Raw genomic sequence first — 14,753 nt, forward strand, 5'->3', positions numbered from 1 at the left:
TTTGTGTATTTTTGTTTGGAAAATAGATCGCGGTTTTGCGTAAATAATACTCAGTTTGAATTTTCGAAGTGTTTTAATAAAAATCGATCATAAAATAAAGAATCGTCCTTGAACGGAGTCCTTTCTACGGCCTATGATGACATTTTTGCATGAAAATGAAAGATCATTATCCTTTTTATCCATTTAAATGCGTTGAGCGCGTAACTATAACCACAGATCACAAAAACCGGAAGGCTGACTATCAGAAAAATCCGTGACATTCACAAATGGCGATTTACAATTTAATACAGATAGAAAGCAGAGCGTATTAAAATTTGTTGTAAATTATGGCTGACTTAAAATTTGAAGATATTGCATTTATGTTGTACTCGTAATCTTTTCTTTCTTCCTTTTTTTTTCATTTTACTCATCGCCAGTCCATGAGTAGTCGTCTCTGCAGATGATAAAAAATTGAGGATTAATAGAAAATATTAATAGTTTCATATTTTTACATGAATTATTTAAAATGAAAAATACAGGGAAACTAAGATAAATCGACTGCAGGATGGACCACATAATTAATGAACTAAGGTTTTATTACATACTTAAAAACAATATGGCATCTTTCACAAGCTTGGTGTTATAAAGATTTTTAAAGTACACAAAGCATTTTTTCAAAAATTTCGTCACAACTTCTAATTGCACAGATCAGCGGAAGTACTAATTAAACAAATGGCTAACCAACTAACCAAACAGAGAGATATTATCATAGATTCACTGCATGCCATTTTTCAGCTTCATCAGCTCCATTTCAAAAAATTTAAGGCAGCCAATGAGAACTTACTTTATCAAACCCATAGAATTAACAGGAATACAACACGAACGTAAGACATAACCGACTTGATTTACTTAAAGCTAATCACGTGCCGGTTGTCATATCCCGGTCGTTTACTGAAGCCGTATTGAACATGTTTGGGATTTCCAAGGGCATTGCAATCAAATTTACTGGCAAATGCCGCTAAGAAACCCCAAATTTGTCTCAACTGCCAAGCCCAGTCGCCGCGATTATGAGGACGTCATGGCGGATGCGCGTAGTATTTCGTCGATGTACAGTACCTACAAAAACTTGGGACTTAACAGGCCAGTAGTTTTTAAAAATATTCAACTGAACCTATAAGGCCCAAGTCTGTGCGGCGTTCGGATGTTCGACTCGGCGACTCCCCAAACCTGAAAAAGAAGAAGATTATTACGATACAGAGAATAGAAGAAGTAACGAGAAATAAAAGAAGAATAAAAGAATGTTGTGTTTAAATATTACGGTTCTGAATGTCAGTTTGCGTAGCGGGTAACGCGAGTTAGCTTTTTATATTTATACATTCTGCCCACTTAAAAATGCACGTGACGTGCGATTAATCAGAATACGCGGCCCGCAGAGTGTCTCGCCTCCGGTAAATACGGCCGGGAGCAATAAATAAGGTACGAGAGACGAAAGAAATCCAAAGCCGCGGCAAAAATATTACCGGCCGATCGGTCTTTTATCTTTCACGCGTTCATTTCAATATTAAGTCGTTCGAAATAATATACTGCGACGCATATAAGGTTTAACTCTCCCGCAGCGGTCGCTCGAAACGCTCCGACGGGCACTTCAATATATGCACATGCCAAATTAGCCTATTTCAATTTCCTACGGTCGATATAGGGAAGCTACCGCGTGCAACTAAGTAGATAGCTACGTTTACCTATACTTTGCCGACGTTTCTTTCCGCGCGAGGACGTGATCTGCATCAAAGATCGTATATATAACGCGAAATAAATAAGTTGCCCCGAGGTAGTAAGCGAAAACGACTACGCTCTATGCATTACGTTTTAGGATTAACGTTTCACGCGTAATGGGCAGAGATCAAAAAGCGACGACTCGATTTTAGGGGGGCTTGCCCACTGTTAAAGCAAGCCACAGGTATAGAGCAGACGTGTTATATGACGTAAACACAGAAATGAAAATTTTAGTTTCTTTTTAATTACGCTTTTTTGGCAACTGCCGCTGAGGCAATTCCGCCAGCTTCTCGGTATTGCTGTGCAAAAAACTATGAAGCATGCCTCCTTAAAGAAGGTCGCCAAACGATTTATCGTTTTTAATCATTTTTATCATTATGTTAAACCTATAAATTAGAAATCAGATTAAGCTTTCTAATGTGTTTTTGATACATCAAGTCGGTTCTGTTTTAGGACGATTTATAAAAAGCACACTAATATGAAAGTCTTAAAATACATTACAAATACATACAAGTGCTCACGGTACAGTTCTTGTCAGCATCTTAAATAGGGCCCTGGCTTGTGGTATACGTGCTGAAAAGAGTACTATTTCCCAAGAATCGTAAACCTAATAGGATTGCCCAATCCCATAAGACATACGTTCGCCAAAATTATCGATCGCACGTGGTCGCTTGTGACGTAAGCGAAATCCTGTAACGGTTTTTGTGTATTCTGTCAATGCATTAAACCGTTGTATTTGTGTTCTTTGAACAATTAAAATAATTTAAACTAGTGAGTAGTGCGTAGTATGTTTGTGTTAATTGTATTTCTGTCAAAATAAATTGGACAAAACAGTGTTTTTAAACTTTAACAAATACTTTAAAATTGTATGTGCTTGAGTGGCGAGAACTGAGAAAAACAGTATTTTTAACCTTAAACAAAGACTTAAAAGTTTTGTGTTCGTGCTGCTTATTAGCGGTGTTATTAGTCAGGAGGTAAGCTCAAAATATTACACATAATAATATAGGTAAAGGTAAGAAATACATTTCTTTTACCTTTTTCAGTGGGATAAGTTACATCCAAAACTAGTTAGGTATGCCTGGAACGAGATGTGCCATGTATGGGTGCAATAACAACTATTTTGATTTAAAAGTTTTCATCGCTTTCCCAAAGGGAAAGGTCTAGTATCCCGCACTATTCGGAACGAGTGGATAGTTCGATGTAGAAGAGAGGACAAACTTAATTCAGATAAAAGCTATGTCTGCTCAGTTCATTTTACTTACGAAAGAGTTATTCTAAAAAACTGCTGTTCCCACCCTATTATTATTTAACCAGAAGCTACCAACAGAAGCAGGATTATCTAGATCAAAAAGACTTCATTTCAAAAATGCGAAAAAAGAAGCTCAGCAGGTATTGTCTGAGCTTTTAGAAACAATGTCGAATGCCACAAGTGAAATTCCAGAGAAAAATCCATTTCCAGAACCCCGGCCAGAACTCATCTCCGAACCCCAAATAGTCAATTATAAAGCTAAGTATACGGATTTGTTGGTTAGTTAGAGATTTTTGTAAGCTGAGAACGATAATTCGTATGAACTTCAGAAATGTAAAAGCAAAATATAACGTTAGTCTAAAAAGAAAATCTTCGCAAGATGATACCCGCAGAAAAAAAATTAGAAAGTATGGTAAAATTGTAAAATAAAGATTTAAGAATATGTAGTAATATGTATTTTTTATATTATGTACATACGAGGGTACATATAAATACATATTATTATTTACCTACCACCTATAAATAGTTGTTATGTATGCCTAATATATTTTTTGTTTTTTAATATGTTCTTTAATATATCCAAAAATAGGGATTTCTAGTTTATAAGTATTTCTTGATTTTTGTTTATTTAAAATGGTAGAATGCCATAAAACACAAAGTGTTACAAGTAAATCGTTGTGTTCGCTAGTTTTATATATTTATGTGTAACTATATTTAATTAATATATGTATTTCGAGATAATACATATAAGCCAAAATTGGTTGCAATAGTATCATTTTTACCCTACCCTACGCTACTTCCCAATAATTATTAAATAAGTACTAAAACGATCTAATGTTGACATTAAATGAAAATAACGAGTGAATATCCAAACAAAATGCTATATTAGCTACTCAAAATACTCAAAAGTCCATCAAAACTCGAGTCAGTTTCAGATTATTTCCATGCGTTTACATAGTAATTGCGCCGACACAGGACTTCACCTACGTCACGACCAGCGAGAGTTGTCGCATTGCAGTTGCGGACAGATTTGGCGGATTAGGCAATCCTATTAGGTTACGATTCTTGGGTACTTCGGCCTTACAACAGGCAGGCATCATCCGAATAGACAGTTACACAGAACAAAAATTGACGAAAGAATCAGAAAATTGTAGGTTAATTGATTCTTCTTTTAGTGCCTGAAGCCAACAATACTTAAATAAATAAAAGAAAAGAAGAAAAAATGAATTGAAAACAGAAAAGCATAGAACAAAATTTGAAATATACATTGAGAGATGTCTTCAGTGTAATAGGTAACCGCCTTTTGGACATTATGAATACTTCACTTTCTACGGGAGTATTACCGCACGAGTGGAATACATCAACTGCGTATTTAGACCGATAAATACTGTTCCGGTTTATGAAAAAATATTGGAAAAGAGAAACTGCGTGCATTTTGCGATAACAATGACATTTTAGTATCCAATCAGTCTGGTTTCCGTCATCAACATTGGTATGAGTCCGTTATGGTTAATATATGTGACAATTTCGTCAAAGCTGTTGATAGTAATAATCATATTTTTGCTGTGTTCTTGGATTTGGAATAGTCCAAATATTATATTTAAAGTACCACTGTGTATTTTCGGTAAAGTTAAAGCGTATTGTTACGCCAAAGTTGACGCTATTTACATTTTTCGTGGAGTCGAAACTTTTTTTTTTAATTTTGTACTCGTTCTAAATTATTTTGTACTTAAAAATAGCTGCCGACTTTGTCAACTACAAATTTATGTAGAAATCAGGTGGTGTCTCTCGGAGTAAGTGTGTTATTACTGTCCCGTGAGCATATGAGACTCAACTGCCGACGCCTTATACTTGGAGTGGATTGATTGCAAAATTACATCAAGTGAGCATATCTCGTATGTCGTCCAACTTAATAACCATCTAATATTTTTTCTCCTTGTTACTAATTAATGAAAGCCGGTTAGAAAACCAGTCATAACCGTGTACCAGATAAATAGTATTGCGACTTGCTTAACCGAGTTAACATGGAACATTAAATGCAAATATATGTTCGGATCATTTGGTTAATAAGTATAGCGATTGTCAGGTTGACAGTGAGATGTCCGGTAGCAACCATAGCCGTCCTGATGGGCAGGACAAAGTTACAAAAACATATCGTTTTTCTCCTCTAAATTCGACGGCACAAAATGGCCATTTGTGGCCTCTCAGATTTGTTTTGTTTTGGTTGACATTTTATTGGCAACATTTTTGTGCACATCTACATCGACGTCAGTATTGGCAAGTCCTAAAAACAAAACGGGATTAAACTGTTAAAATTAACTTGTTTTTAATATTTTTGGACACGAACGAGACAAGAAACGCTATTTTAATAAAAATACCAAAGAAAATACGGATTCATCAATGTGAAAAAATCACAAAAACGTAAAAATGATATATTTGTTTATAAGATTTTATTTGACAACACTGTTTGGCTGCAACCAATGAAGCAACTACTTGCGGTCGTGTAGTGCCGGACTCGCTTGAATCTCGTCGGCTTCTCTTCCGTCTCGTCGTCTTCTCCTTCGTCTCGTCGTCTTCTCCTCCGTCTCGTCGTCTTCTCCTCGGTCTCGTGGTCGCCATTTTGTCAGCCTTGGCGGTATAAGGTATACGGCGACTTGGTGTCTATTTGGAGTATTTTGTGTGCTGTGCTTACTGCTTTCAGTGCTTTCATTTCAGTTATTGTTTTGTGGTATTATTATTACTGAAGAAGTAAGTATGTAAAGCTTTATGGTAATATATATCATAAGCTTTGATAAATTCTAAGCTGAACGAACCATTGATGTGTAGTTTACCAATATCATGCCTTGCCTTGCCTTGAAACAGCTGTCATAAAGTATCAAAAACTGTGAAAATCTGAACATTTTTTGTTCTAATTTAATTTGTGTACAATTTTCACATTAAAATGGTTGTTGGGTTTTCCTATTTTTTTAGGGCTTATTTTTATGGCAAAAGAAAAACTAGAAAAATTTTTAGGTTGAAAAAAAATATTGTATGAAAATAGGCCTTTAAGGTCAAACTAAAAAGTTATATTTGTTCTAGTTTTTTTGCTCGCGATGGTACCTACAGTCATTAAAGAGATCTTACCCTTGAGAGTTTAATGAGGTTTGTATTTAATGAAATGAAATACATAAGCATATATGCACATCATCGTGGAGATTAGCATCTAAGATCACTTTCAAAAGGCAGATGTAAACATATAAGATACCAGTTTCGTTCTTTTTATTTGTTTTTATAAAGTACAGATATATAAAACCTGTCTTTCTCAAAACTAAAATATTTTCAGATGCGGATAAGTAGGCAAACCATCACAAACATCAAAATATCGGAAGAATTCAATAGCTGCTTGGCTGAAAAAAGTTGCTTTCATCAAAGAATGACAGAATACCTGTTAAATATTAGTTATTGTTTTGGAGTTTAATGCAAGATATAGTATCTTACTCTATTTTTAAGATAGTTTTGGTTAGGTTGTTCTATATTTTTGCAATATTATATATCTACAATAGAAAAAAATCGCATGTGTATAAAATGTGTTTTATTAATGGTATCAATCAGTCTTTCACTTTTACCACCAAAAGCAAAATTAAATACTAAATATTAATGACTTCACCCACCATACCCATCACACGCGAGTACCAAATACGGGGATACAATTTTTGTAGTCGTACAACCACTATTTGACATTACCTTTCCAGCATTTCTCATAGGCTGTTGGAAATAATTTAATAATTAAGTAAGATCCCCTGGTATATCTATATAAGATCCTCTATCCTCACAATCGGATATACTAACGACGTCTCAACTAGTGTAACTGGATATCCTTGGTATGTCTTAACAACCTGATATACTTTGGACGTTCCAATTAGTGACGTCGTATATCCTTGAGACGTCTTAATTATGTCCCTTAGCTGTCCTTGTGCTATTTTGGGTGAGGTTCACATGTTTGAGAGAGAGAAGGCGCTCGGTCACCATGGTTAAAAACGTTACGTCTTACGCTTTAAGTTCCGCGTAATAACAAGGCAGAGAACAATATTGCCAAACAAAAAAATAACGAAAATAACGGGCCGTTACAGTACATTCTGATGGATATGTGGGAAATCTATCAGGTCAACGCCGTCATGGTCTGAGATCTGACGCGGATATTCGATCGCACAAAATGTATCGAGATATTGCGGTGGAACCGCTCGTCGCGTAAAACGAGCTTATATATGGTCAGTCCGCGTCCTCAATCATAAGTGAGATGTTCCGGGGCTCCCGTGGGAAATACCGCAGCGATAAATCGGACTGGTATGCCCACTACAACTCCTTCGCGTTATGCTAAGTATTTTCGATAATCTCTGGCGGCGAACTGGCGTTTTTCAAGCAACCGTCTACTAGTTTTTGTTTATTCCGCTAAGTGCGGAACTTTATCGAAACCTGGCATCGTCGCAAAGTGTCATTTGAAGACGACATTTAATTGTGAACAGTATTTTAGTTGGCGGAAATTTAAGTTCAAGTTGCGGTCTTAGATTACTATCGATCATTAACATGCTTAATGGCAATTGATTGCCATAGAGGCAATCTTTGACACTTTTAATACGGAGCAGCTGATCACAGAACAAACTCGAGTGTCAAAAAGATCAAGTTGTCAATACATCAGTTCATTGAACAGATGATTAGTTTCATGTGCAATAATAGTATATTATGCAACAAGTGTGGAGAGTTTACCAAACATACTATACTTTTTCTACAATCGTCACGAAATCACAATTTAACAAATTAAAAATAATAACAGATTATGGGATAACTAAATTTCGTAAAATTCAAACAAAATATTTACTTGTTGCCATTAAACCAATTCGTTTATCGTTCCGATCGGTTGTACTATTGTTGTCTCTTTTTAACTGTGTACATTAGACAGAGAGAGTTGTATTATTAAAAGCAGATCCTAACCTTCAATTTTGATTTATTTGTACTGCTGAGACATGTATATTTGAAAATCGTACAATTGGTCTTGGCAAGATATTAATATGAACACTGTAAAAAACACTAAAGTTCATGCATGCTGGCTCAAAAGATGGGTGGATTCCAAATGGACTTTCCCTGTCTGCGAAAAATATTAAAGATTCTCCTCTGGATTACCATGAAGACACCACCGCTGATTTATTTGGAAGTTGGTTTAAAAACAAACTAGTTCCAAACATTCCTCCTAATAGCGTCATTGTAATGGACACAGTAGACAGTTGACTAAAAGCCTTTCCTCATGTGACACAAAAGCAATAATCCAAAACTACATGTATAATAACGACATTTATTTTCACGAAGATTATACCACAAAGCAATTAATTGAGGTTCTACAAAGCTTGAACCTACAAAACGAATACGTCTGTGATAGTTATGCAAAAAATCTAGGGCATACAGTTTTAAGGCTTCCAATTTACCACCTGTATATTTAATACCATTGAACATGTTTGGCACCAACTGAAATCTGCCATTCGTCGTAACAATGTTTTTCCCCGTGTTAACTCCAATGTTCTCAAACTTATAGAAACCGAAGTTTTTAACATCCCTCCACAAAGTTTGCAAATAAAATAGAACAAATAATAATTAGAACAGGCGATGATAGCGATAATGATACTGATATATTATGCGAATAATTTTAAGTAATTTAAGTAGGTAATAAAAATAATTTGAAGTTTTATTTTAAATTTAAACATAAATTCATAAGTTGACGTTAATTAGTAGTACTTAAATTCCGAGTAATAATTAGTAAGTAGTCCTTAAATTGACCTTAATTAGAAATACGAGCCTGCCAAGTTGGGCAAATTCTGTTAAACATATAAAAAAAGCAGAACAATGGTATATCCATATTGCAATTAATACAGAACAAATAATAAAAGTACGGACCTGTTCGTCCATATTTCATTCTTACAGCTTGCCCGGGTCTTTCCTTAATTCCTATCAGTTAGTCACTTTCTTATATCTATGAACAGACTTTAAACTTAAACCGCAACCGTAAAAATACGGCCCGATAGTCAAACATCTTCCGATGGCGTTCCTAGATAAATCCTCAGTACGATATCCGCGAAACCTCGAGCAAACCAATAAACACACGGCGGCCATTAAATAAAGATGTCGCCCCGAGCCTACCGCGGTCCAACATAATAGGTCTTTTATAGAAGGTCTCTATCATTCAAACCGCTAGGACTCTGAATCTGACAATGTCGCCCTTGCGAGCGGTAAATCTCTATTCGAAAAGCGGCGTGCACCGCGAAGAACACCCGAGGTAGTCCGTAAATTTCGTAGCAGGCGGGGTGCGTTAATTGCGATGTTGCCGTACCCTTTACCTGCGATTTCCGCCATCCGAACCGATATTCACTTCAATTCTGATGTACCATAGTAATATGGACATTAGTTGTTGGCCGTCTTGTCGGTTTCACTTTTAAAGTGCTTTTTCAATCGAATGAAAGAAGAAGAAAAGAAGAATGCAATGTTATAGCGACGAGCAACAAACTGCATTGAACACAACCTATCATAAGAAAGCTCTCGTCGCACAGTGGGCCAGGAAAGCCCTACTTAATATTAATAAAAACACATCAATAAAAAGACAAAAATATTACGAACATCAAACATTAGTACAATATAATTACTATAAAGGGTGTTCACAAAAAAACTCTATATTTATAAACAGTTTTTAATTAAATCATGAAAACTGTATAACAACACAAACATTTTGAAATAATTTTATTTAAGTAAATTTTAAAAAAATACATGGCGTCCCAAAAGTAACACTTTAACAAAAAAAAGTTATTTATTTAATATAGATTAAAACAAAATATTGTTATCGGATTTTTTAAAATATTTAAGTTTGCTTGAAAGAAAAGAAGTACAACAATAACAGCGTATTTATTCATCTAAAGTATCATTCGGTTAAGTACTTTGCTCTGTTTTTGTTACAATTTTTGCATTAGTCATAGCTCTAAAAAAGTTAAACCATTGCTTTTCAAAAAGAACGTTCGTTTGAGGTTTTGAGTTATGGTTAGTCTTAATGTCAATGTCGAAACAATGTAGAATTTTTTAAGGACAGTTGCCTTTTAGAGTAGTTTAATTAGCATGATAAAATTAGTCCAAAAACTTATCTTTACTGGCTTTCTGCATTTTGAATTTTCTTTCTTTAAAAAAATCCCCTCCACTTTTCACACGGAAAATTGTATAAATAAACCATAGGTTCATAGCCTATTTAATTAGTCTATGATAAGGAAAACGCTAATTGTACGAAATGTATTATGGGTTTATGTCAATAGTTTGGGCTCTCCCTGGCCCACTCTGCGTCCTATCCGTATTGGAAAAACCAGATTCTTCGATACCAGTATTTCCTTTCTCTAGTACCTCGCCAATGTTCCTACACGATGTGCTAATTTTGGAACCAACATTGAAGCACTATATCCTTGCGCATTTTCACCACACAAAACTAAGCTAATTTTCTAATTAGAACTGCATGCATATTGTTATCCGTTTTAGGTAAATTTCAATTTGAAACAAGTGGATTCCGAGGTAAACAGAAGAACTTTTGTATAACATTTTTACATACATACCTGTACATGTCGATATTGATTTACGAACAAACATTGCGTGGAAAGTGTTTTTAGTTTTTTTATATATTTAGTCAGGCTACAAATTATATGCAGGATGATATCAGAAAGCCCATACAAAATAGCAGGGTTGATATATTCATGTCAAATATTTTTTATCAACAGTAACCGACAGGTCTCTCCAATAATCCACAGGCTTTCCAAAATCTTCGCCTTCAATAATAGTCATTAAAACACGCCTATAAGACTACTGTCGCCATTTGTGTGATTTTAACCTTGACGGCACCATTCCCGCCAAAATGCCAGCAAACAGGTGCATATTGTTGTTGAACTTTGTGGTTTTTCCCCCGTTAGTGTTAAGAAATCTGTTGTAGTGAAAATATTGTATTAACAAGGTCTGTGTCATATTTTGTTGATGCGTGAAATTAAGCGGATATTGGGTAGCATAAAATTACTGCTTGGCGTACTTTTTGAACATTTTTTAAAATCTGAAATGTTAGTATAAAATGATAAATAAAATACTTAAGAAAAATAAAACTAAACAAATAGATAAATTAAATTAACTCGTGAGTCAAACGCCGCATCATTGCATAATATACTATTTTCTACTCCCGTCTGTAAAATGCCTGATTATACACCGATCAAGCGTGCGGGAAGCGTCACTGTACTACGTCAGTTTCGTTTCCCACTGATCTGAGCCACTCGGGTTTGAGAGCAATCGGATGTTTTCGGAGATACTTCCCACGCCTTGAATTGTGACGTTTGTCTTTCGAAAATGTACCTAAAATCTAACGGTCGCAGAAAAAATATAGTATGAAACACGTTCGGTAAGCTTTTCAAATCACTCGTTTATGAAACACTTGCTCCGTTCGTGAGAAGCGAACTCGTGAATCAAATGGCAGCGTGTATTATGGTGATGCCTTTTTCTTTGTTTGAAGGTACTTTCGTTTGACAGTTCTGAGTGGCATCAACCCATCCTTTGGCTACAGTGTCGTTCGCGTGGAACCTTGCTTCATCAAGATAAATTATGGATCTCTTGTCTAATCTATATCTTTTAATTTCTTGAAAGTAGTTAAATCTGCGAATGCATGGGGGATGGCACGGCCTATATTTATATTGGTTTCGTCATATTCTAGCTTCTTTTTCAGTTTATCCAAGGTAGGAACAACTTTGCTTTGATAAAGATAATATATTTTTCTTCTTATTAGGTCCTCATCACTATTCTCTATATGGTGGGTTTGAAAATATCTCTTATCGACGATATTGGCGATTTTGTAAGTAGACAGGTTTCTTTTAAAGCTTCTTCTTGAATCAGTCCTCTACTGTTTTGCATCAAGCGATAAATGGTTGCGATACTGTGATATTATTCTCGTAAAATAACTTTTTCGAAACCCACAGTAAAAACGATTATTCAACACTGTCACAAATGGTCAACGCTCTGGAAATATATCAGAAAGAAAGAAATATACCTGCCCACGCCTGCCTTGTCACTCAACTAAGAATAATTTTTTTATTAATGGCTCTATCCAATAACAATAGGTACTAACATCATTAAAGTTCTATTGGTCAGGGTTTGTCGATGGTTTTACTGAAATATTTTCATTGTAAGTGTTACAGCACAACCATATAGCTACTAGAGATATAGAGGTCCTATGTATGCCGACAGCAAGGAAAAAAAACCGTACGCTTTTCCAAAATTTAAAATCAACAATGTACCATCAAATGTGTCATCCGGAGTATCGCGGAGATCCCGCTGTGGTCCGGTGAAGCGAACCGGCAACGAGGCGCTTTTTTTCACGTGCCGGGAGCTATATAGCACCGCGGATACCGCGGCCGATCAGAATACGGATTAGTTATGGGTTTATTCTTTGCGTTACGTAGACTATCGCCCACGCTAGATTGCGCAGCGTTGGTTGGCATCGTCGTGGGTCCCCCCGGCTCGAGACGGTGTTTATGGGGGCCCCTTGAACGTTACAAACAGCCGGGAGTCGCAGGCGTGTACCGCGATATTAACGGGCCTCGCGAAACGTCCTGAACTATCCCCGAGCTTGGTTTCTTTACGATTACCCTCAAAAAATTTGATCCTTACGTCCATTGGTTTTATTTCAATATCTGTGGAAATAACGTAGTTTTTTTTTGAGTAATAAATCTTCAAACATAATTTTATCTAGATTTATTGGGTTCCACTGGGTACAATGGCGAAAAATAAAATATATGATCATACAGTACAAATTAGGTCCCCTAAAACCCACTATGCATCTATTTCTCTAGCTGTGTTAGTTAATATATCAAGGCTGCTGCTTTTGTATTTTCATCTATTTTAAAAGGATGAAGACGTCGCTGCTTTCATGGCATGCCATCCCTTCTTTTTCTTAGCTTCCAACCACTTCAGGCAGTTTCCTTTTTTTGGGTCACTACTATCACTTCTTCTCACTGTTAAAGCTGTAACCTACTCACATTGCCTCATTCTCTCCTCCTCCACTAGAAGTCTTGATGTCAACACCGGCCGTGTACCTTTATCAAGTGTCGTCGATTCCTAGGCTGACACAACACGTATTAAACATTTTGGGAGAGACATTAAATTAATTAAATTTTTTGTCAGTTGCTTTAAGTTTGTTTTTGTGCACTCCAACTCCGACACACATTTTTATCACTGAAGACTTAACATTTTCTTGTGACCACCTCATAAATCCCTTTAGATTTCAATAAAATTGTTGCCTGCAACTCCTATGCCGTTCAGTTTTCCCCAGTAAATTCTATGGTATCTATCAGATCAGTTTCATTCTCCATTTTAGCTGTTTCTCTATTTTTTGTGATAACATTGTCCGTATATTGTGTGTGACTTCCATAATATTTACTAAAAAAGTAACTATTCTAACGTTTAAAATTGAATATAAACTTAAAATATTCTTCTTGTACGCGGCATATTATTACTTTCCAAACCATTTCCTTCCGACCAAAACAATATCATAACCTCAAATGCGCACCCGACCACAGACCAAGGAACATCGCTCTGTAATCCTTGACTGATCCCCACCCGACGTCAACACCGAGGGCGGTGTAAACGCGGCCACTCGCCGAAGGACGCGTCAGTCGGTCAGTGATTAGACAACCAGTCGCGCTTTGAATACGTCACATTTTCGCCGTCTTTACCGTTCTGCGACGCAGATAAATAGCGTTTGCGGGAAATGCGTCTCCCACCGCCACCCCGCGCGCCGAATATACGCCTCCACGGCCATCTACAATCGGCGTGCGACTTTTTAATTGGCAAACGTCGAGTGTTTAGAAGGATAATGTTTATAGGAGGGGAAAGCGGGAGGCGGCGAGAACAATCGGGGCGACAGAAAATTATGCAAATTTCGTCCAAACAGTAAACACCCATGGCGTCGTCCGTGTTTAACGTGGGGCAGACGTTCGTTTCAATTTTTTCCGGATCCGGTGGCCATCTACATACACACAGCTTACAAGATTCAGTCGCATTTTAATTAATCAAAGAGTCAAACCTATCATAAATGTGTTTGTTTAAAGGCTCTTAATTATTTTAAATAAATCATTGCGGTCGTAGTAAAATTGTATTTAGGTACCTTTTACTCAGAAAATTGCATACGGCGATTATCACGAATCCTGAAAGGTTAATAAAAACGTGTGCCCAATTGTTCTCACAGCTTAAATTATTTGATATGATTTATCAGTATCTTTATTCGATACTTCAGCTGCGACTATTTTGAGGATATGGTTGTCAATTAAAACACTTTGGATTATGATGATAAGTTATGGTCTGTTCATAGATATAAGAAAGTGACCAATTGCTTTTGAATGGGATTATCCAAGGGTGGTCATTAACATACAATGCAATAAGATTATTACCTAAAGTTTCGGAATTTAAATTCAGGTAAAATTGTGCTCCGTAATAGAAATAGTTTTATACCTACCTGTGTTTAATATTCTTTGGTGTAGATGAAAGTGATCAAGATATAATACGGTGTGAAAGTTACCAGTTATACGAGGAACAAAGCGTGCCCACATTAGATATCTTAATTAGGAGGCTTGAAAAAGATAAAACCGGTGTTAAATGTATCAGAATTACCTTATGGAGGTGTATTCAACACATGGGTTTTAGATTTAAAAAAATTGACAAAAGGCAA

This window comes from Cylas formicarius, unplaced genomic scaffold, assembly GCF_029955315.1.
Source record: "Cylas formicarius isolate icCylForm1 unplaced genomic scaffold, icCylForm1.1 PGA_scaffold_3__17_contigs__length_32017465, whole genome shotgun sequence".
Classification (NCBI taxonomy): Eukaryota; Metazoa; Arthropoda; class Insecta; order Coleoptera; family Brentidae; genus Cylas; species Cylas formicarius.